This window comes from Fukomys damarensis, unplaced genomic scaffold (genome assembly GCF_012274545.1).
Source record: "Fukomys damarensis isolate Sample0158 unplaced genomic scaffold, DMR_v1.0_HiC HiC_scaffold_29, whole genome shotgun sequence".
NCBI lineage: Eukaryota > Metazoa > Chordata > Mammalia > Rodentia > Bathyergidae > Fukomys > Fukomys damarensis.
The window spans coordinates 36,029,816-36,050,997 of record NW_022900941.1 but is presented as its reverse complement, the minus strand read 5'-3'; the positions used below and the strand labels follow the sequence as shown (position 1 = coordinate 36,050,997).

Below are 21,182 nucleotides of genomic sequence, written 5' to 3'. Positions count from 1 at the left end.
TTTGAGAGCCTCTTGTAAAGGAGATACTATGCCTTGAGACCCTTCAGATGTTGTGGGGTCTTTACCATTGGGCTCATTTGGGCCCTGGCGGATATTGCTCAGGCTGCTACTTAGATCACCTGTGCCGGGCAATTGCCGCCAGGCATGTTTAGCGCAATTAGCAATCTGGTCAAGGACTGGTGGCTCGTATTGCATCTGGGCCTGAGTAGTAGCAAAGGGCCCTTCTCCTGCAAGCATCTCATAACTCACTAAAGCTACTCCCGCCTGTTGATTGCAGTGCGCAGTCACTTTGCATTGTTCGGTATAATTAGTCAACCATAGGAGGTAATCTCCTCCTGATAAGACAGCTTTGCTGACTGCCTTCCAGTCCCCAGGTGTAAGCCAGTTCCCAGCCAGACTCTCAAAAATGGCCATGGTGAATGGCGCTGAAGGTCCATATTGACTAACTGCTAGTTTCAACTCCTTTATAATTTTGAATTCAAGGGGTCTATACTCTCTATATAGGCCTTGTGGGCCCTGCAACTCAAAAACAGGGAAGAGTCACTGGACTTCCTCAGTGCTCTCTTTGTTATCCAAGGCATTCTGTAAGCACCGTTCTAATGGACTTCTTTTCTGACTTAATGAAAGAGAGGCGAAGCGCCCTTCTACCAGAGTAGTAGAGAAGTCTCCTGCGTGGCCGTATTCAGGAGGAAATTTCTCTTTACAAAATGGCCCTGAAGGCAGGTTCTCCTCATATAGAGGAGGGGCAGTAGGTGGAGCTGAAAGAGGAAGTGCAGAGGCGGGCAGCACAGGATAAAGACAGCAAGAAGAAACCAGAAGAGGAGCTTCTGAAAGACTTGTTGCTGCAGCCATCGCCATGTTGTCTCTCTCTATATTGCTCTTTTTCCCTTCAGATACCTGCGAGCATGTACTATGTCTTTCCTTTTCCTCAGAGAGATGTTCCTCAACTTCATTAAGTGCTTGTTGGATTTCCTTGGGGGGATCCATGACCTAGAGCTGCCAATATCATGGCACAAAATGAAAAAACATTTTCTGGATATCTGTCTGGAGTTTCAGCTAATGCTTTGGTTATCTGTTTACCTACTCTTTGCCAAACTTCATCATCTATGGTTTCTTCGTCCCTTAACCAGGGACAGATAACATCCATCGTGCATACAAAGGATGCAATTTGAATCTTGCTTGCCTTAACTCCTTGCGTCTGTAAAATTTTCTGGATGGCGTGGGTAATAGAGTCTGTAGACGGACCTTGTCCCATTCTTTCTGTTTTCTATAAACATGAGCAAGAAAGAGTAATCAACCTTCCTGGTTGCCTTTACTTACCACTGAGTGGATCAGGTGCAGCCACTGCTCCGACGGATTGCCATCCCTCTTAACCCGAGGCGACCTGGGTCCATTTCACTTTGCCCACGAAAATCACCGAGTCCAGGTCCCTGTTTGGGCACCACATGTCATGAGCCGGATTCCCTTGGGCAACTCAGTCTGGGACTACAGGGGCCTGAACTGGCAACGCGCGATCAAAGAGGCGCACACTTGATACACAAGGAGTTTACTTTAGTTCCTCATCTCCTGATCTCTACCCCACTCGCCGCGCCAGGAAGGGGTGGCAACATATATACCATAATGCAGCCAATCAGCATACAGAGAACAGATTATTACCTTATAAGGATACATCAAACACCCACTGGAACATATCATGTGATCTACAGGAAAACTAAACCTAATACAAAATGGCTTCATAGGTTATATCATAAAATGGCGGAGCGGCGGATCTATGGTTCTCTGCACTGTATACTTGCGGATAGGTTCAGTTTGAAGTAAGAACACAAACGCACTCGGCAGAGTGCTTCTGCAGTTTAAATTGCAGTTTCCCCTGGAAACAGCTTCTTTTGCCGCTTAGCACTTTTGAAACCAAAGCGGTCAGTTTCCTGACTGTGAAGCACTCCACAGAGAAAGGTGCTGTGCCATGACCACTCCAGTGGAGTCAGAGTGACAATGCCGGTCACCTGGCAGAAACCAGACCCGAGGTATCGTGCCCACGGGGTTAAGCCTCCTGGAAGTCCTTGGCACACACTGCATGTGAAGTCAGCCATGAAGAGAATAGCTGGCCTCTCTGCCTGCAGTTTGGGGACATTGGGTTCATTTATAATTGTGTTCTATTTTGTCTTTATTAGTATTTGTTCATTATCTGTAGAATTGTATTCTGGGCCCAGGAAAGATCAGGAACAATTAGATGTTCCTAGAGGTGGGGAGGTGTTGGGGCTCAAGAGGATGGGCGGCCAAAGTGCTGACCCTGAGCCCCACACTGTGAATTCCTGAAGGTGATCCTGAAGGTGACATGCTGAAGCCAGTCCTTTGTTTTACAAACTTCCCCTTCTGACTATGTATAGGTGTGGTCTTACCTTGACTTAGTGGTCTTAGCTTTTGTGATTGTATATAGGTGTGGTGTTACCTTGACCTGGTGGTCTTAGCTTTTACGGTACTATTGTCTATCTTTCTCATGCCTGCTTGTGACTGAAATCACTCTTGAGGTGTGCCCTTGAAACTAGTATATAAACACCTAGAGTTAGAAATAAAATTGCAGCAGCTACTACCTTCAGTACTCAGTGTTGTGTGGTTTCTGACTGTCACTGCCGAACCTGCTCCCACCTTTCTGAAGATCCCTGTTCTCCTTGTGAAATCCAGTCCTTGAGCCTCTACAGTTGGTAGCAGTGCTGCAATGGTGTGAGTTTACCAGTGAAGTTCACACATTATATGGAGTACAACTGTATTCCTTTTTGTTTGTAGGTCTCTGCCTGGGAGAGATTGAAACACTGTTGTGAGGCACCTTAGTAGAAAAGCTCTTAAGGCCTAAGAGAGTGCCTAGCAGCTCTGAGTGCACACAAGACTCCAGAATCCTGCATACTTGGGGATAGGTTCAGTTGGATGATACAACACAAACGCACTCGGAAGAGTGCTTCCGTGGTTTAAACTGCAGTTTTCCCTGGGAAACAGCTTCTTTCTCCGCTTAGGCTTTGAAATCAAAGCGGTTGGATTCCTGAATGTGAAGTACTCCACAGAAAAAGGTGCTGCACACGTGTGAGTTTACCAGTGAGTTCCACACCTTAAATGGAGTAAAAATCTATTCCTCTTTGTTTGTAGGTCTCTGCCTGACAGAGCTTGAAACACTGTTGTGAGGCACTTTAGCAGAAAAGCCTTTAAGGCCTAAGAGAGTGCCTAGCAGCTCTGAGTGCACACAAGACTCCAGAATCCTGTGTACTTGGGGATATGTTCAGTTGGATGTTACAACACAAATGCACTCGGTAGAGTGCTTCCGCGGTTTAAACTGCAGTTTTCCCTGAGGAACAGCTTTTTTGCAGCTTAGCCCTTTGAAACCAAAGTGGTTACATTTCTGAAGGTGAAGTACAGCACAGAGAAAGATGCTGCAACGCTGTGAGGTTACCAGTGAAGTCCACACCTTATATGGAGTACAACTGTATTCCCTTTTGTTTGTAGGTCTCTGTCTGGAAGGGATTGAAACACTGTTGTGAGGCACTTTACCAGCAAACCCCTTAAGGCCTAAGAGCATGCCTAGCAACTCTGAGTGCACACAAGGCTGCAGAATACTGTATACTTGGGGAAAGATTCAGTTTGAAGTTAAAACACAAACATACTCAGCAGAGTGCTTCTGCACTTTAACCTGCAGTTTTTCCCGATGGACAGCTTCTTTCAGTGCTTAGCCCTTTGAAATCAAAGCGGTTAGTTTCCTAAATGTGAAGTATAACACCGATAAAGATGCTGCAACACTGAAAGATTACCAGTGTAGTTGACACCTTATACGGAGTACAATTCTATTCCTTTTTGTTTGGAGGTCTCTTCCTGGCAAAGTTTGAAACACTGTTGTGAGGCACATTAGCAGAAAAGCCCTTAAGGCCTAAGAGAGTGCCTAGCAGCTCTGAGTGCACACAAGTCTTCAGAAACTTGTATACTTGGGAATAGGTTCACTTTGAAGTTAGAACACAAACGCACATGGCAGAGTGCTTCTGGGGTTTAAACTGCAGTTTTTCCAGGGAAACAACATCTTTTGCTGCTTAGACCTTTGAAACCAAAGTGGTTACTATGCTGAATGTGAAGTACTCCACAGAGAAAGGTGCTGCTACGCTGTGAGTTTACCACTGAAATCCACACCTTATATTGACTACAACTGTATTCCTTTTTGTTTGTAGGTCTCTGCCTGGCACAGATTGAAACACTGTTGTGAGGCACATTTAGCACAAAAGCCCTTAAGGCCTAAGAGAGTGTCTAGCAGCTCTGAGTGCACAAAAGCCTCCAGCATACTGTATACTTGAAGATAGCTTCAGTTTGAAGTCGGAACTCAAATGCACTCGGCAGAGTGCTTCTGCATTTTTAACTGCAATTTTCTCTGAGAAACAGCTTCAACTGCCGCTTACCCTTTTGAAACCAAAGCGGATACTTTCCTAAATGTGAAGTACTCCACAGAGAAAGGTGATGCAACGCTGTGAGGTTACCAGTGAAGTCCACACCTTATATGGAGTACAACTGTATTTCTATTTGTTTGTAGATATCTGCGTGGCAGAGATTGAAACACTGTTGTGAGGCGCTTTAGCAGAAATGCCCTTAAGGCCTAAGACAGTGCCTACCAACTCTGAGTGCACACAGGCCTTCAGAATGCTGCATACTTGGGGATAGGTTCAGTTTGAAGTTAGAACACAAACACACTCGGCAGAGTGCTTCTGTACTTTTAACGGCAGTTTTCGCCCAGGAACAGCTTCTTTTGCCACTTAGCCCAATGAAACCAAAGTGGTCAATTTCCTGAAAGTGAAGTACTTCACAGATAAAGGCGCTGAAAAGCTGTGAGTTTACCAGTTAAGTCCACATCTTATATGGAGTACAACTGTGTTTTTGTTTGAAAGTCTCTGAGTGGCAGAGATTGAAATACTGTCATGAGGCACTTTAGCAGAAAAGCCCTTAAGGCATAAGAAAGTGCCTAGCAGCTCTGATTGCACACAATCCTGCAGAATCCTGTATACTTGGGGATAGGTTTTGTTTGAAGTTAGAACACAAACACAGTGGGCACAGTGCTTCTGAGGTTTAAAGTGAATTTTTCCCCGGGTATAGGCTTCTTTCGCTGCTTAGCCCTTTGAAACCAAAGCAGATACTTTCCTGAATGTGAAGTACTACACAGAGAAAGGTGCTTCACAGCTGTGAGTTTACCAGGGAAGTCCACACCTTTTATGGAGTACAACTGTATTCCTTTTTGTTTGTAGGTCTCTGCCTGGCAGGGATTGAAACACCATTGTGAGGCACTAGCAGAAAAGTCATTAAGCTGTAAGGGAGTGCCTAGTAGCTCCGAATGCACACAATCCTCCAGAATCCTGTATACTAGGGGATAGGTTCCGTTTGAAGTTAGAACACAAATGCACTGGGCCTAGTGCTTCTGCATTTTAAACTGCAGTTTTCCCTGAGACAAAGCTTCTTTCACCACTTAGCCCTTTGAAACCAAAGCTACTTCTTTCCTGAATGTGAAGTACTCTACAGACAAAGGTGCTGCAAGCTGTGAGTTTACAGTGAAGTCCACACCTTATATGAAGTACAACTGTATTCCCTTTTCTTTGTAGGTCTCTGCCTGGAAGGAATTGAAACACTGTTGTGAGGCACGTTAGCAGAAAAGCCGTTAAGGCCTAAGTGCATGCATAGCAACTCTGAGTGCATAAAAGCCTCCACAATCCCGTATACTTGGGGATAGGTTCTATTTGAAGTTAGAACACAAAGTAACTGTGCAGAGTGCTTCTATGGTGAAAGCTGATGTTTTCCCCAGGGAAGAGCTTCTTTTACTGCTTAGCCCTTTGAAACCAAAGCGGTTACTTTCCTGAATGTGAAGTACCCCACAGAGAAAGGTGCTGCAACCCTGTGAATTTACCAGTGAAGTGCACACCTTACAATGAGTACAACTGTATTCCTTTTTGTTTGTAGGTCTCTCCTTGGCAGAGATTGAAACACTGTTGTGAGGTACTTTAGCAGAAAAGCCCTTAAGTCCTAAGAGCGTGCGAAGCAGCTCTGAGAGCATTCAAGCCTCCAGAATCCTGTATACTTGGGGATAGGTTCAGTTTGATGGTAGAACACAGATGCATTGGGCAGAGTTCTTCTGCAGTTAAATCTGGTGTTTTCCCAGGGAAACACCTTCTTTCATTGCTTAGCCCTTTGAAATCAAAGTGTTACTTTCCTGAATGTGAAGTACTCCACAGAGAAAGGTGCTGCAACTCTGTGAGTTTACCACTGAAGTCCACACCTTATATGGAGTACAACTGTATTCCTTTTTGTTTGTAGGTCTCTGCCTTGCAGAGATTGAAACACTGTTGTGAGGCACTTTAGCAGAAAAGCCCTTAAGGCCTAAGGGAGTGCAGAGCAACTCTGAGTGCACATAGGCCTTCAGAATGCCATATGCTTGTGGTAGGTTCAGTTTGAAGTTAGAACCCAAACGCATTCAGATTTCTTCTGCAGTTTAAACTGCAGTTTTCCCAGTGAAACTACTTCTTTCACCTCCTAGCCCTTTGAAACCAAAGCAGTTAGTTTCCTGAATGTGAAGTACTCCACAGAGAAATGTGCTGCAACTCTGTGAGTTTACCAGTGAAGTCCACATCTTATGTGGAGTACAACTGTATGCCTTTCTGTTTGTAGGTCTCTGCCTGGCAGAGATTGAAACACTGTTCTGAGGCACTTTAGCAGAAAAGCCCTTAAGGCCTAATGGAGTGCCTAGCAGCTCCGAGAGCACACAGCCTCCAGAATCCTGTATACTTGGGGATAGGTTCAGTTTGAAGTTAGAATGCAAACGCATTGGGCAGAGAGCTTCTGCGGATAAAACGGCATTAATCCCTGGGAAACAGCTTCTTTCGCTGCTTAGCCCTTGGAAACCAAAGCATTTACTTTGCTGAATGTGAAGTACTTCACAGAGAATGCTGCTGCAACGCTGTGAGTTTACCAGTGACGTCCACACCTTATATGGAGTACAACTGTATTCCTTTTTATTTCTAGGTATCTGCTTTGCAGAGACTGAAACACTGTTGTGAGGCACTTTATCAGAAAAGCCCTTAAGGCCTAATGGAGTTCCTAGCAGCTCAGAGAGCACACAGCCTCCAGACTCCTGTATTCTTGGGGATAGGATCAGTTTAAAGTTGGAATACAAATGCAGTGAGCAGAGAGTTTCTGCATTTAAAACTTCATTTTTCCCTGGAAACAGCTTCTCCCGCGGCTTAGCCCATTGAAACCAAAGTGGTTAGTTTCCTGAATGGGAAGTACTCCACCAATAACGGTGCTGCAATGCTGTGAGTTTACCAGTGAAGTCCACACCTTTTATGGAGTACAACTGTATTCCTTTTGGTTTTTTGGTGTCTGCCTGGCAGAGATTGAAACACAGTTGTGAGGAACTTTAGCAGAAAAGACCTTAAGGCCTAAGAGAGTGCCTAGCACCTCTGAGTGCACACAACCCTCCAGAATTCTGTATACTTGGGAGTAGGTACAGATTGAAGTAGGAATACAAAAGCACTCAGCAGAGTGCTTCTGAGGTTTGAACTGCAGTTTTCAGGGAGAAATAGCTTCCACCGCCGCCTACTCCTTTGAAACCAAAGCGGTTAGTTTCCTGAATGTGAAGTACTCCACAGAGAAAGGTGCTGCAATGCTGTGAGTTTACCAGTGAAGTCCACACCTTACATGGAGTACAATTGTATTCCCTATTGTTTGGAGGTCTCTGCTTGGCAGAGATTGAAGCACTGTGGTGAGGCACTTTAGCAGAAAAGCCCTTAAGGCCTAAGAGAGTGCCTAGCAACTCTGAGTGCACAGCAGCCTCCAGAAACCTGTATATTTGGGAATAGATTCAGTCTGAAGTTAGAACACAAACGCACTCGGCAGAGTGCTTCTGCGGTTTGAGCTGCAATTTTTCCCGGGAAATGGCTTCTTTCACTCCTTAGCCCTTTGAAACCAAAGGAGTTACTTTCCTGAATGTGAAGTACTCCATAGAGAAATGTGCTGCAACGCTGTGAGTTTGCCAGTGAAGTCCACACTTTAAATGGAGTACAACTGTATTCCTTTTTGTTTGTAGGTCTCTGCCTGGCAGAGCTTGAAACACTGTTGTGAGACACTTTACCAGCAAAGCACTTAAAACCTAAGAAAGTGCCTAGCAGCTTTGACTGAACACAAGCCTCCAGAAACCTGTATATTTGGGAAGAGGTTCAGTTTGAGGTTACATCACAAAAGCACTCGGCAGAGTGCTTCTGTTGTTTAAAATGCATTTTACCTTGGGAAACAGCTTTTTTTCCCCCTTAGCCCTTTGAAAGCTAAGCAGTAACTTTCCTGAATGTGAAGTCCTCCACAGAGAAAGGTGCTGCAATGTTGTGAGTTTACCAGTGAAGTGCAAACATTATATTGAGTACAACAGTATTCCTGTTTCTTTGAAGTTCTCTGTCTCACAGAGGTTGAAACACTGTTGTGAGGCGCATTAGCAGAAAAGCCCTTAATGCCTAACGGAGTGCCTAGCAGCCCTGATTTCACACAAGCCTCCAGAATCCTGCACACTTGGCGATAGGTTCAGTTTGAAGTGTGAACACAAACGCACTCAGCAGAGTGCTTCTGTGGTTTGAAATGCATTTTTCCCTGAAAAATAGTTTCCTTCAATGCTTAGCCCTTTGAAATCAAAGGAGTTACTTTCCTGAATGTGAAGTACTCCATAGAGAAATGTGCTGCAACGCTGTGAGTTTGCCAGTGAAGTTCACACCTTATATGGAGTACAACTGTATTCCTTTTTGTTTGTAGGTCTCTGCCTGGCAGAGATTGAAACACTGTTGTGAGGCACTTTAGGAGAAAAGCCCTTAAGGCCTAAGATAGTGCCTAGCAACTCTGAGTGCACACCAGCCTCCAGAAACCTGTATACTTGGGAATAGGTTCAGACTGAAGATAGAACACAAACGCACTTTGCCGAGGGCTTCTGTTGTTTAAACTGCAGTTTTTCATGGTAAAGGGCTTCTTTCCCTGCTTAGCCCTTTGAAACCAAAGCGGTTACTTTCCTGAATGTGAAGAACTCCACAGACAAAGGGGCTGCAATGCTGCGAATTTACCAGTGAAGTCCACATCTTATAAAGAGTACAACTGTATTCCTTTTGCTCTGTAGGACTCTGCCTCTCAGAGGTTTAAAGAATGTTGTGAGGCAATTTCACAGAAAAGCCGTTAAGGCCTAAGGGAGTGCATAGCAGGTCTGAGTGAACACAAGCCTTCAGGAACCTGTATACTTGGGGATAGGTTCAGTTTGAAGTTAGAACTCAAACGCACTCGTCAGAGTGCTTTTCCAGTTTGAACTGCAGTTTTCCCCGAGAAACAGCTTCTTTGGCAACTAAGTCCTTTGAGCCAAAGCGGTTAGTTTCCTGAATGTGAGGTACTCTACAGAGAAAGGTGTTCCTATGCTGTGAATTTACAGGTGAAGTCCACACCTTATATGGGTACACCTGTATTCCTTTTTGTTTGTAGGTCTCTGCCTGGCAGAAATTGAAACACTGATGTGAAACACTTTAGCAGAAAAGCCCTTAGAGCCTAAGAGAGTGCATATCAGCTCTGAGTGCACACAAGCCTCCAGAATCCTGCATACTTTGGAGCATGTTCAATTTGAATTTAGAACACTAACGCACTAGGCAGAGTGCTTCTGCTATTGAAACTGCTGTTTTCCCCATGAAACAGCTTTTTGCTCCGCTTCGTCCTTTGAAACCAAAGCAGTTACTTTTCTGAATGCGAAGTACTACACAGAGAAAGGTGCTGCAACGCTGTGAGTTTACCTGTGAAGTCCACACCTTGTATGGAGTACAACGGTAGTCTCTTTTGTTTGTAGGACTCTGCCTGGATGAGATTGAAACACTTTTGTGAGGCACTTTAGCAGAAATGCCCTTAAGGCCTAAGAGAGTGCTCCGCAGCTCTGCGTGCACACAAGCCTCAAGAATCCTGTATAATTGGGGATAGGTTCAGTTTGAAGTTAGAACGTAAACTGACTCCACAGAGTGCTTCTGCAGTTTAAACTGCAGTTCTTCCTGTGAAACAGCTTCTTTCCTACCTTAGCCCTTTGAAACCGAACAGTTTCTTTCCTGAATGTGAAGAACTCTACAGAGAAAGGTGCTGCAACGCTGTGAGTTTACTAGTGAATTCCACACATTATATGGAGTACAACTGTATTCCTTTTTGTTTGTAGGTCTCTGCCAAGCAGAGATTGAAAAACTGTTGTGAGGCACTTTAGGAGAAAAGCATTAAAGGCCTAAGACAGTGCCCAGCAGCTCAGAGTGCACAAAAGCTTCCAGAATCCTGTATACTTGGGGATAGGCTCAGTTTGAAGTTAGAACACAAACACACTCTGAGGAGAGCTTCTTCGGTTAAAACTGCAGTTTTCCCCGGGAAACAGCTTCTTTGGCCACTTAGCACTTTGAGCCAAAGCAGTTAGTTTCCTGAATGTGAGGTACTCCACAGAGAAAGGTGCTGCAATGGTGTGAGTTCACCAGTGAAGTCCACACCTTATATGGAGTACAACTGTATTCATTTTTGTTTTTATGTCTCTGAATTGCAGAGATTGAAACACTGTTGTGAGGCACTTTACCTGAAAAGCCTTTAAGGCCTAAGGGAGTGCCTAGCACCTCCAAGAGCACCGCAGCCTCCAGAATCCTATATACTTGGAGCTAGGTTCAGTTTGAAGTTAGTATACAAACGCACTGGCCAGAGAGCTCCTGGGGATAAAACTGCATTAATCCCCAGGAAACAGCTTGTTTCATCCCTTAGCCCTTTAAAAGCAAAGATTTTACATTCCTGAATGTGAAGTACTCCACGGAGAAAGGTGCTGCAATGCTGTGAGTTTACCAGTGCAGTCCACACATCCTACGGAGTACAACTGTATTCCTTTTTCTTTGTAAGTCTCTGCCTGGCCGAGATTGAAACACTGTTGTGAGGCACTTTAGCAGAAAAGCCCGTAAGGTGTATGCCAGTGCCTTGCAGCTCTGAGTGCACACAAGCCTCCAGAATGCTATATACTTTGTGATGGGTTCAGTTTGAAGTTCAAACCCAAACGCATTGGGCAGAAAGCTTCTGCAGTTAAAACTGCATTTTCCCCTGGTAAATAGCTTCTTTCGCTGCTTAGCCCTTGGAAACCAAAGCGATTACTTTCCTCAATTTGAAGTACTCAACAGAGAAAGGTGCTGCAATGCTGTGAGTTTAGCAGTGAATTCCACACCTTATATGGAGTACAACTGTATTCTTTTTGATTGTAGGTCACTGCCTGGCAGAGATTGAAACACTATTGTGAGGCACTTTAGCATAAAAGTCCTTAAGGTCCAAGAGGGAGCCTAGCAACTCTGAATCCACACCAGGCTCCAGAATCCTGTATACTTGGGGTAAGTTCAGTTTGAAGTTACAACACAAATGAATGGGCAGAGTACTTCTGTGGTTTAACCTGCAGTTTTCCCTGGGAAATAGCTTCTTTCACTGCCTAGCCCTTTGAAACCAAAGCAGTTACTTTCCTTAATGTGAAGTACTCCACAGAGAAAATGCTGCAACACTGTGAGTTTAGCAGTGAAGTAAACACCTTATATGGAGTACAACTGTATTCTTTTTTGTTTGTAGGTCTCTGCCTTGTAGAGGTTGAAACACTGTTGTGAGGCACTTTACCGGAAAAGCCCTTAAGGCCTAAGGGAGTGCCTAGGAACTCAGACTGCACACAAGCCTCCAGAATCCTGTATACTTGGGGATAGGTTCAGTTTGAAGTTACAGCACAAACGCACATGGCAGAGTGCTTCTGTGTGTTAAACTGCAGTTTTCCATGGGTAGCAGCTTCTTTCGAGGCTTAGCCCATTGAAGCCAAAACAGTTACTTTCCTGAATGTGAAGTGCTCCACAGAGAAAGGTGCTGCAATGCTGTGAGTTCACCAGTGAAGTGCACACATTCTATGGAGTACAACTGTATTCCTCTTTATTTGTAGGTCTCTGCCTGGCAGAGATTCAAACACTGTTGTGAGGCACTTTAGCAGGAAAGCCCTTCAGGCCTAAGTGAGTGACTGGCAGCTGTGAGTGCACACAAGCCTCCAGAATCCTGTATACATGGGGAGAAGTTCAGTTTGAAGTTAGAACACAAACACTCGACAGGTGACAGGGTGCTTCTGCTGTTTAAACTGCAGTTTTCCCCGGGAAATAGCTTCTTTCACCACTTTGCTCTCTGAAACCAAAGCGATTACTTTCCTGAATGTGAAGTTCTCCACAGAGAAAGGTGCTGCAAGTCTGTGGATTTATCAGTGAAGTCCACATCTTATATGGAGTACAACTGTATTCCTCTTTGTTTGTAGGTCTCTGCCTGGCAGAGATTGAAACACTGTTGTGAGGCACTTTACCAGAGAAGCCATTATGGCCTAAGGGAGTGCCTAGCAGCTCCGAGTGAACACAAGCCTCCACAATCCTGTATACGGGGTGAAAGTTTCAGTTTGAAGTTAGAAAACAACCGCACTCTGCATAGTGCTTCAGTGCTTCAAACTGCAGTTTTCCCTGGGAAATACCTTCTTTGGGCGCTTAGCACTTTCAAACCAAAGTGATTAGTTTCATAAACTTGAAGTACTCCATTGATAAAAGTGCTGCAATGCTTTGAGTTTACCAATGAAGTCCACACCTTATATCGAGTGCAACTGTATTTCTCTTTTTTTGTAGATCTCTTCCTGGCCAAGACTCAAACACTGTTGAGAGGCATTTTAGCTGAAAAGCCATTAAAGCCCAAGAGACTACCTAGCAGCTCTGAGTGCACACAAGCCTCCATAAACCTGAATCCCTGGTGACAGATAAGTTTGAAGTTAGAACACAAATGCACTCGGCAGAGTGCTTCGGTCTTTTACACTGCAGTTTTTCTTGAGAAAACAGCTTCTTTCACCCCTTAGGCCTTTGAAACCAAAGATGTTTCTTTCCTGAATGTAAAGTATGGCACAGAGTAAGGTGCTGCAACACTGTGATTTTACCAGTGAATTCCACACCTTATATGGAGTGCAAAGGAATTCCATTTTGTTTGGAGGTCTCTGGCTGGCAGAGATTGAAACACTGTTGTGATTCACTTTTCCAGAAAAGTCCTTAAGGCCTAAGGGAGAGCCTAGGAGCTCCAAATGCACACAAGCCTCCAGAATCCTGTACATTTAGGGATAGGTTCAGTTTGAAGGTAGAACACAAACGCACTCAGCTGAGTGCTTCTGTGGTTTCAGCTGCAGTTTTCCCAGGGAAACAGCTTCTTTTGCCAGTTAGCCCTTTGAAATCAAAGTGGCTACTTTCCTGAATGTGAAGTACTCCACAGAGAAAGGTGATGCAACACTGTATGTTTACCAGTGAAGCCCACACCTTATGTGGAATACAAATGTATTCCTTTTTGTTTGTAGGTCTCTGCCTGGCAGAGATTGAAACACTGTTGTGAGGCCCTTTAGCAGAAAAGCCCTTAAAGCCTAAGAGAGTGCCTACCAGGTCAGAATGCACAGAAGCCTCCAGAATCCTGTATACTTGGGTATAGCTTCAGTTTGAAGTTAGAACACAATCGCACTGGGCAGAGTGCTTCTGCTGTTTAAACTGGTGTTTTCCCTGGGATACAGCTTCTTTCACTGCATAGCCCATTGAAACCAAAGCAGTTACTTTTGTGAATGTGAAGTACACCATAGAGAAACGTCCTGCAACGCTTTGAGTTTACCAGTGAAGTCCACACCTTATATGGAGTACAACTGTATTCTTTTTTTTTTTTGTAAGACTCTGCGTGGCAGAGATTGAAATAATTTTGAGTCACTTTGCCAGAAAATTCCTTAAGCACTAAGGGAGTGCCTGACAGTACCTAATGCTCACAAGGCTCCAGAATTCTGTGAACTGGGAGATAATTTCAGTTTGAAGTTAGAACACAAACGCACTCGATAGAGTGCTTCTGCAGTTTAAACTGCAGTTTTCTCTTGGAAACAGCTTTTTTTGCCGCTTAGTCCTTTGAAATCAAAGCACTTGCTTTCCTGAATGTGAAGTACTCCACAGAGAAAGGTGCTGCAATACTGTGAGTTTATCAGTGAAGTCAACACGTCATATGGAGGACAACTGTAAGCCGTTTCATTGTAGGTCTCTCTCTGCAAGAGATTGAAACACTGTTGTGACGCACACGAGCAGAAAATCCCTTAAGGCCTAAGATAGTGCGTAGCATCTCGGAATCCAGAAAAGTCTCCAGAATCCTGTATACGTGGGGTAGGTTCATTTTGAAGATAGAATACAAACGCTCTCAGAAGAGTGCTTCTGAGAAATATCTTAGATCTTATGTATTGCCCATTTTCTCAAGTTTTCAATTCTCTTTTATATGCTTTCACCACTCAAATCTTATTCTTAACTGGCATTTACTTACAGAAGAGCTCTCTAAACAAATACATTTTTAAATTTCAGAAGACTGATTAGAAAGTTTGGAGTACTTAAAAACTGCAGTTTTAAAAACTGCAGTTTTTCCCAGGAAAGAGCTTCTTTGGCCACTTAGCCATTTGAAATCAAAGCGTTTACTTTCCTGAATGTGAAGTACTCCACAGAGAAAGGTGCTGCAACACTGTGGGTTTACCAGTGAAGTTGACACCTTATGTGGAGTACAACTGTAATCCTTTTGGTTTGTAGGTCTCTACCAGGCAGAGACACAAGTCTTCAGAATCCTGCATACTTGGGGATACGTTCAGTTTGAAGTTAGAACACAAACGCTCTCCGCAGAGTGCTTCTGCAGTTTAAACTGGAATTATAACGCAAAACAGCTTCTTTCTTCGCATAGCCCTTTGAAACTGAAGCAGGTACTTTCCTGAATGTGAAGTACTCTACAGAGAAAGGTGCTGCCACATTGTGAGTTTACCAGTGAAGTCCACACCTTATATGGAGTACAACTCTATTGCTTTTTGTTTGTAGGACTCTGCCTGGCAGAGATTGAAATACTGTTGTGAGGCACATTAGCAGACAAGCCGTGAAGGCCTAAGAGATTGCCTAGCAGCTCTGAGTGCACACAATCCTCCAGAATCCTGTATACTTGGGGATAGGTTCGCTTTGAAGTTAGAACACAAACACACTTGGTAGACTGCTTCTGCTGTTTAAACTGATGTGTTGGGTGGAATACAGCTTCTTTCACTGCTTAGCCCATGGAAATCAAAAAGGTTACTTTCCTAAATGTGAAGTAATCCACAGAGAAATGTGCTGCAATGCTTTCAGTGTATCAGTGAAGTTCACACCTTATATGAAGTACAACTGTATTCCTTGTTGTTTGTAGGTCTCTGCCTGGCAGAGATGGAAACACTGTTTTGAGGCACTTTACCAGACAAATCCTTAAGCCCTAAGGGAGTGACAAGCGGCTCTGAATGCACACAAGCCTAAAAAATCCTGTATACTTGGGGATAGGTTCAGTTTAAAGTTAGAACTCAAATGCACTCGGCAGAGTGTTTCTGTGGTTTAAACTGCAGTTTTTCCCGGGAAACAGCTTCTTTCACTGCTTAGCACTTTGAAACCAAAGCAGTTACTTTCATGAATGTGAAGTACTCCATAGAGAAAGGTGCTGCAATGCTGTGATTTTACCAGAGAAGTCCACAACTTATATGGAGTAGACCTGTATTGCTTTTTGTTTGTAGGTATCTGCCTGGCAGAGATTGAAACACTGTTCTGAGCACTTTAGCCAAAAGGCCCTTAAGAACTAATGAGTGCATAGCAGCTCTGAGTGTACATAAGCCTCCAGATTCCTGTATACTTGGGGACAGTTTCAGTTTGAAGTAGGAACACAAAAGCACTTGTCAGAGTGCTTCTTAGCTTTAAACTGCAGTTTTCCCTTAGAAACAGCTTCCACTGAAACTTACCCCTCTGAAACCAAAGCGGTTCGTTTCCGGAATGTGAAGTGCACCACAGAGAAAGATGCTGCAACACTGTGAGTTTAACAGTGAAGATCACACCTTATATGTAGTACAACTGTATTCCCTTTTGTTTGTAGGTGTCTGCCTGGCAGAGATTGAAACACAGTTGTGAGGCACTTTTGCAAAAACCCCTTAAGGACTAAGGGAGTGCCTTGCAGCTCTGAGTGCACACAAGCCTCCAGAATCCTGTATACTAGGGGATAGGATGAGTTTCAATTTAGAACACAAACACACTCGGCAGAGTACTTCTGTGGTTTACATTGAAGTTTTACCAGTGAAACAATTTCATTTGATGCTTGGCCCTTTGAAACCAAAGCGGTTAGTTTCCTGAATGTGAAGTACTCCACAGAGAAAGGTGCTGCAATGCTGTGAGTTTTTCAGTGAATTGCACACCTTACATGGAGTACAACTCAATACCTTTTTGTTTGAAGATCTCTTCCTGGCAGAGTTGGAAACACTGCTGTGAGGCACTGTAGCAGAAAAGACCTTAAGGCCTAGGAAATTGCCTAGCAGCTATCAGTGCACACAAGGCTCCAGAATCCTGTATACTTGGGGATAGTTTCACTTTAAAGTTAGAACACAAATGAACTGGGCAGAGTGCTTCTGTGGGTAAAACTGCTATTTTCCCCGGGGAACAGCTTCTGTCACTGCTCAGCCCTTTGAAACCAAAGTGGTTACCTTTGCTGAATGTGAAGTACTCCACAGAGAAATGTGCTGCAACACTGTGAGTTTACCAGTGAAGTTCACACCTTATATTGAGTACAACTGTATTCTCTTTTGTTTCCAGGCCTCTGCCTGTAAGAGATGGAAACACTGTTGTGAGGCACTTTTGCAGAAAAGCTGTTAAGGAAAAAGCACATGCCTAGGAACTCTGAGTGCACACAAGCCTCCAGAATCCTGTATACTTGGGGAAAGTTTCAGTTTGAAGTTAGAACACAAACGCTCTTGCAGAGTGCTTCTGCGGTTTAAACTCATGTTTTCCCCGGGAACCAGCTTCCTTCATTGCTTAGCCCTTTGAAATCAAAGCGGTTAGTTTCATGAATGTGAAGTACTCTCTGGATACAGGTGCTGCAATTCTGTGAGATTATCAGTGAAGTCCACACATAATACGGTGTACAACTGTATTCAATTTTCTTTGTAGCTCTGTGCTTGGCAGAGATTCGAATACTGTTGTGACGCACTTTAGCAGAAAAGCCCTTAAGGCCTCAGGGAGTCGCCAGCAACTCTGAGTTCACACAGGCCTTCACATTGCTGTATACTTGGAGATAGGTTCAGTTTGAAGTTAGAACACAAATGCACTGGGCAGAGTGCTTCTGCAGTTTAAACTGCTGTTTTCCCAGTGAAAGAGCTTCTTTCATCACTTAGCCCATTGAAACCAAAGCGGTTAGTTTTGTGAATGTGAAGTACTCCACCGAGAAAGGTGCTGCAATGCTGTGAGTTTACCAGTGAAGTACACACCTTATATGGAGTACAGCTGTATTCATTTTTGTTTGTAAGTCTCTGAATGGCAGAGATTGAAACACTGTTGTGAGGCACTTTAGCAGAAAAGCCCTTAAGGTGTAAGGGAGTGCCTAGCAGCTCTGTGTGCACACAAGGCTCCAGAATCCTGTGTACTTGGGGATAGGTTCAGTTGGAACTTAGAATACAAACAGACTAGGCAGAGAACTTTTTTGGATAAAACTGCATTTTTCCCCATAAACAGGTTCTTTTGCTGCTTAGCCCTTTGAGTCCAAAGCGGTTTCTTTCCTGAATGTGAAGTACTCCACAGAGAAAGGTGCTGCAAAGCTGTGAGTTTACCAGTGAAGTCCACACATTATATCGAGTACAACTGTATTCAATTTTGATTGTAGCTCTCTGCCTGGCAAAGATTCAAACACTGCTGTGAGGCACTTTACCAGAAAAGCCCTTAAGGGCCAAGGGAGTCACCAGAAACTCTGAGTTCACACAGGCCTACAGAATGCTGTATAGTTGGGTACAGGTTCATTTGGAACTTAGAATACAAACGCACTGGGCCGAGAGCTTCTGCGGTTAAAACAGCATTTTTCCACGGAAACAGCTTCTTTTGCTGCTTAGCCCTTTGAAACCAAAGCAGTTACTTTCCTGAATGTGAAGTACTCCACAGAGAAAGGTGCTGCAACTCTGTGAGTTTACCAGTGAAGTCCACACCTCATATGGAGTACAACTGTATTCCTTTTTGTTTGCAAGTCCCTGCCTGGAAGAGATTGAACCACTGTGGTGAGGCACTTTAGCAGAGAAGCACTTAAAGAATAAGGGAGTGACTAGCACCTCTGAGTGCACACAAGGCTCCAGAATCCTGTATACTTGGAGATAGGTTTGATTTGAAGTTATAACACAGACGCACTGGGCACAGTGCTTCTGTGGTTTCAACGGCTGTTTTCCCTGGGAAACAGCTCTTTTGCTGCTTAGCCCTTTGAGAACAAAGCAGTTACTTTCCTAAATGTGATGTCCTCCACAGAGAAAGGTGCTGCAAACCTGTGATTTTACCAGTGAAGTCGAAACCTTACATGTAGTACAACTGCATTCCTTTTTCTTTGTAGGTATTTTCGTGGCAGAGATTGAAAACCTGTTGTGAGGCGCATTGGCAGAAAAGCCCTTAAGCCGAAAGGGAGTGCCTAGCAGCTCCGAATGCACACAATCCTGCAGAATCTTGTATACTTGGGGATAGGTTCAATTTGACGGTAGAACAGAAATGATTTGGGCAGAGTGCTTCCCCGCTTTAAACTTCTGTTTTCCCCAGGAAACAGCTTCTTTTGCCACTTAACTCTTTGAAAGCAAAGCGGTTACTTTCGTGAATGTGAAGTATTCCCCATAGAAAGGTGCTGCAACGCTGAGAGTTTATCAGTGAAGTCCACACCTTACATGTATTACAACTGTATTCCTATTTGTTTGCAGGTATTTTCCTGGCCGATTTTGAAACACTGTTTTGAGGCACTTTAGCAGAAAAGTCCTTAAGGCCTAAGAGATTGCCTAGCAGCTCTGAGTGCACACAAGCCTCCAGAATCCTGTATACTTGGGGATAGGTTCAGTTTGAAGTTAGAATACAATCACACTGGGCAGAGTGCTTCTGCTGTTTGAACTGCTGTTTTCCCAGGGATACAGCGTCTTTCACTGCTTAGCGCTTTAAAACCAAAGTGGTTAATTTCCTGAATGTGAAGTACTCCACAGAGAAAGGTGCTGCAATGCTGTGAGTTTACCAGTGAAGTCCAAACCGTATATGGAGTACAACTGTATTGCTTTCTGTTTGTAGGTCTCTGCCTGGCAGAGATTGAAACACTGTTGTCAGGCACTTTCGCATGAAAGTCCTTAAGGTGTAAGAGATTGCCTAGCAGCTTGGAGTGCACACAAGTCTTCAGAATCCTGTATACGTGGGTATAGGGTTAGTTTGAATTTAGAACACAAACGCTCTCAGCAAAGGGCATCTGCAAGTTAAACTGCAGTTTTCACGGGAAACAGCTTCTTTCGGCGCCTAGCCCTTTGAAACCAAAGCGGTAGTTTCCTGAATGTGAAGTACTCCACAGAGAAAGGTGCTGCAACTCTATGCGTTTAGCAGTGAAGTTAACACCTTATATGGAGTACAACTGTATTCCTTTTTGTTTGCAGGACTCTGCCCGGCAGAGATTGAAACTCTGTTGTGAGGCACTTTAGCAGAAAACACCTTAAGGCCTAAGGGAGTGCCTAGCAGCTGTGAGAGCACACAGCCTCCAGAATCCTGTATAGTTGGGGATAGGTTCAGTTTGAAGTTAGAATACAAACGTACTGGTAAGAGAGCTTCTGCAGATAAAACTGCATTTTTCCTCGGAAATAGCTTCTATACACACTTAGGCCATTGAAAACAAAGCATTTAATTTCCTGAATGTGAAGTACTCCACAGAGAAATGTGCTGCAATCCTCTGACTTTACCAGTGAAATCCACACCTTATATGGAGTACAAGCGTATTTCCATTTATTTGATTGTCTCTGCTTGCTAGAGATTGAAACACTGGTGTGAGGCACTTTATCAGAAAAGCCCTTAAGGCTTAAGAGAGTGCCTAGCAACTCTGAGTGCACACAAGCCTCCAGAAACTTGTATACTTGGGAATAGGTTCCGTTTGAAGTTAGAACACAAACCCACATGGCAGAGTGTTTCTGGGGTTTAAACTGTAGTTTTCCCTGATTAACAGCTTCATTTGCCTCGTAGTCCTATGAAATCAAAGCAGTTACTTTCCTGAATGTGCAGTACTCCACAGACAAAGCTGCTGCAACGCTGTGAGTTTACCAGTGAAGTCCACACCTTATATGGAGTACAACTGTATTCCTTTTCTTTGTAGGTCTCTGCCTGACAGAGATTGAAACACTGTTGTCAGGCACTTTAGCAGAAAAGCTTTAAAGATCAAAGGGATTGCCTAGCAGCTCTGAGTTCACACAATCCTCCAGAATCCTGAATTCTTGGGAATAGGATCAGTCTGAAGTTAGAACACAAACACACTGGGAACAGTTCTTCTGTGGTTAAAACTGGTGTTTTCCCTGGGAAACAGATTCTTTCCCTGCTTAGCCCCTTGAAACCAAAGGGGTTACTTTCCTGAATGTGAAGTACTCCACAGAGAAAAGTGCAGCAACGCTGTGAGTTTACCAGTGAAGTCCACACCTTATATGGAGTAAAACTGTATTCCATTTTGTTTGTAGGTCTCTGCCTGAAAGAGTTTGAAACAATGTTGTGAGGCACTTTACCAGAAAATCCATTAAGGCATAAGGAGAGAATAGCAGCTCCAATTGCACACAATCTTCCACCATCCTGAATATTGGGGGATAGGTTGAGTTTGAATTTAGAACACAAACGCACTCGGCAGAGTTCTTCTGTGGTTTCAACTGCAGTTTTTCCTGTGAAATAGCTTCTTTGCCACTTAGACCTTTGAAACCAAAGCAGTTACTTTCCTGAATGTGAAGTAGTTCACAAGGAAAGGTGCTGCAACACTGTGAGTTTACCAGTGAAGTCCACATCTTATATGGAGTACAACTGTATTCCTTTTTGTTTGTAGTTCTCTGAATAGCAGAGATTGAAACACTGTTGTGATGCACTTTAGCAGAAAAGCCCTTAAGGCGTAAGGGAGTGCCTATCAGCTCTGAGTGCACAGCAGCCTCCAGAATCCTGTATATGTGGGGATATATTCAGTTCGAAGTTAGAACACACATGCACTGGGCCGACTGCTTCTGCAGTTTAAATTGATGTTTTCCCCGTGAAACAGCTTCTTTCGCTGCCTAG

At 43.9% G+C, this 21,182-nt stretch overlaps 1 pseudogene; it reads right to left on the bottom strand.

The window, feature by feature from the left end:
* Positions 1–540: 540 nt before the first annotated feature.
* Positions 541–21,182, bottom strand: part of LOC104850718 — an 83,097-nt pseudogene continuing 62,455 nt past the window's right edge.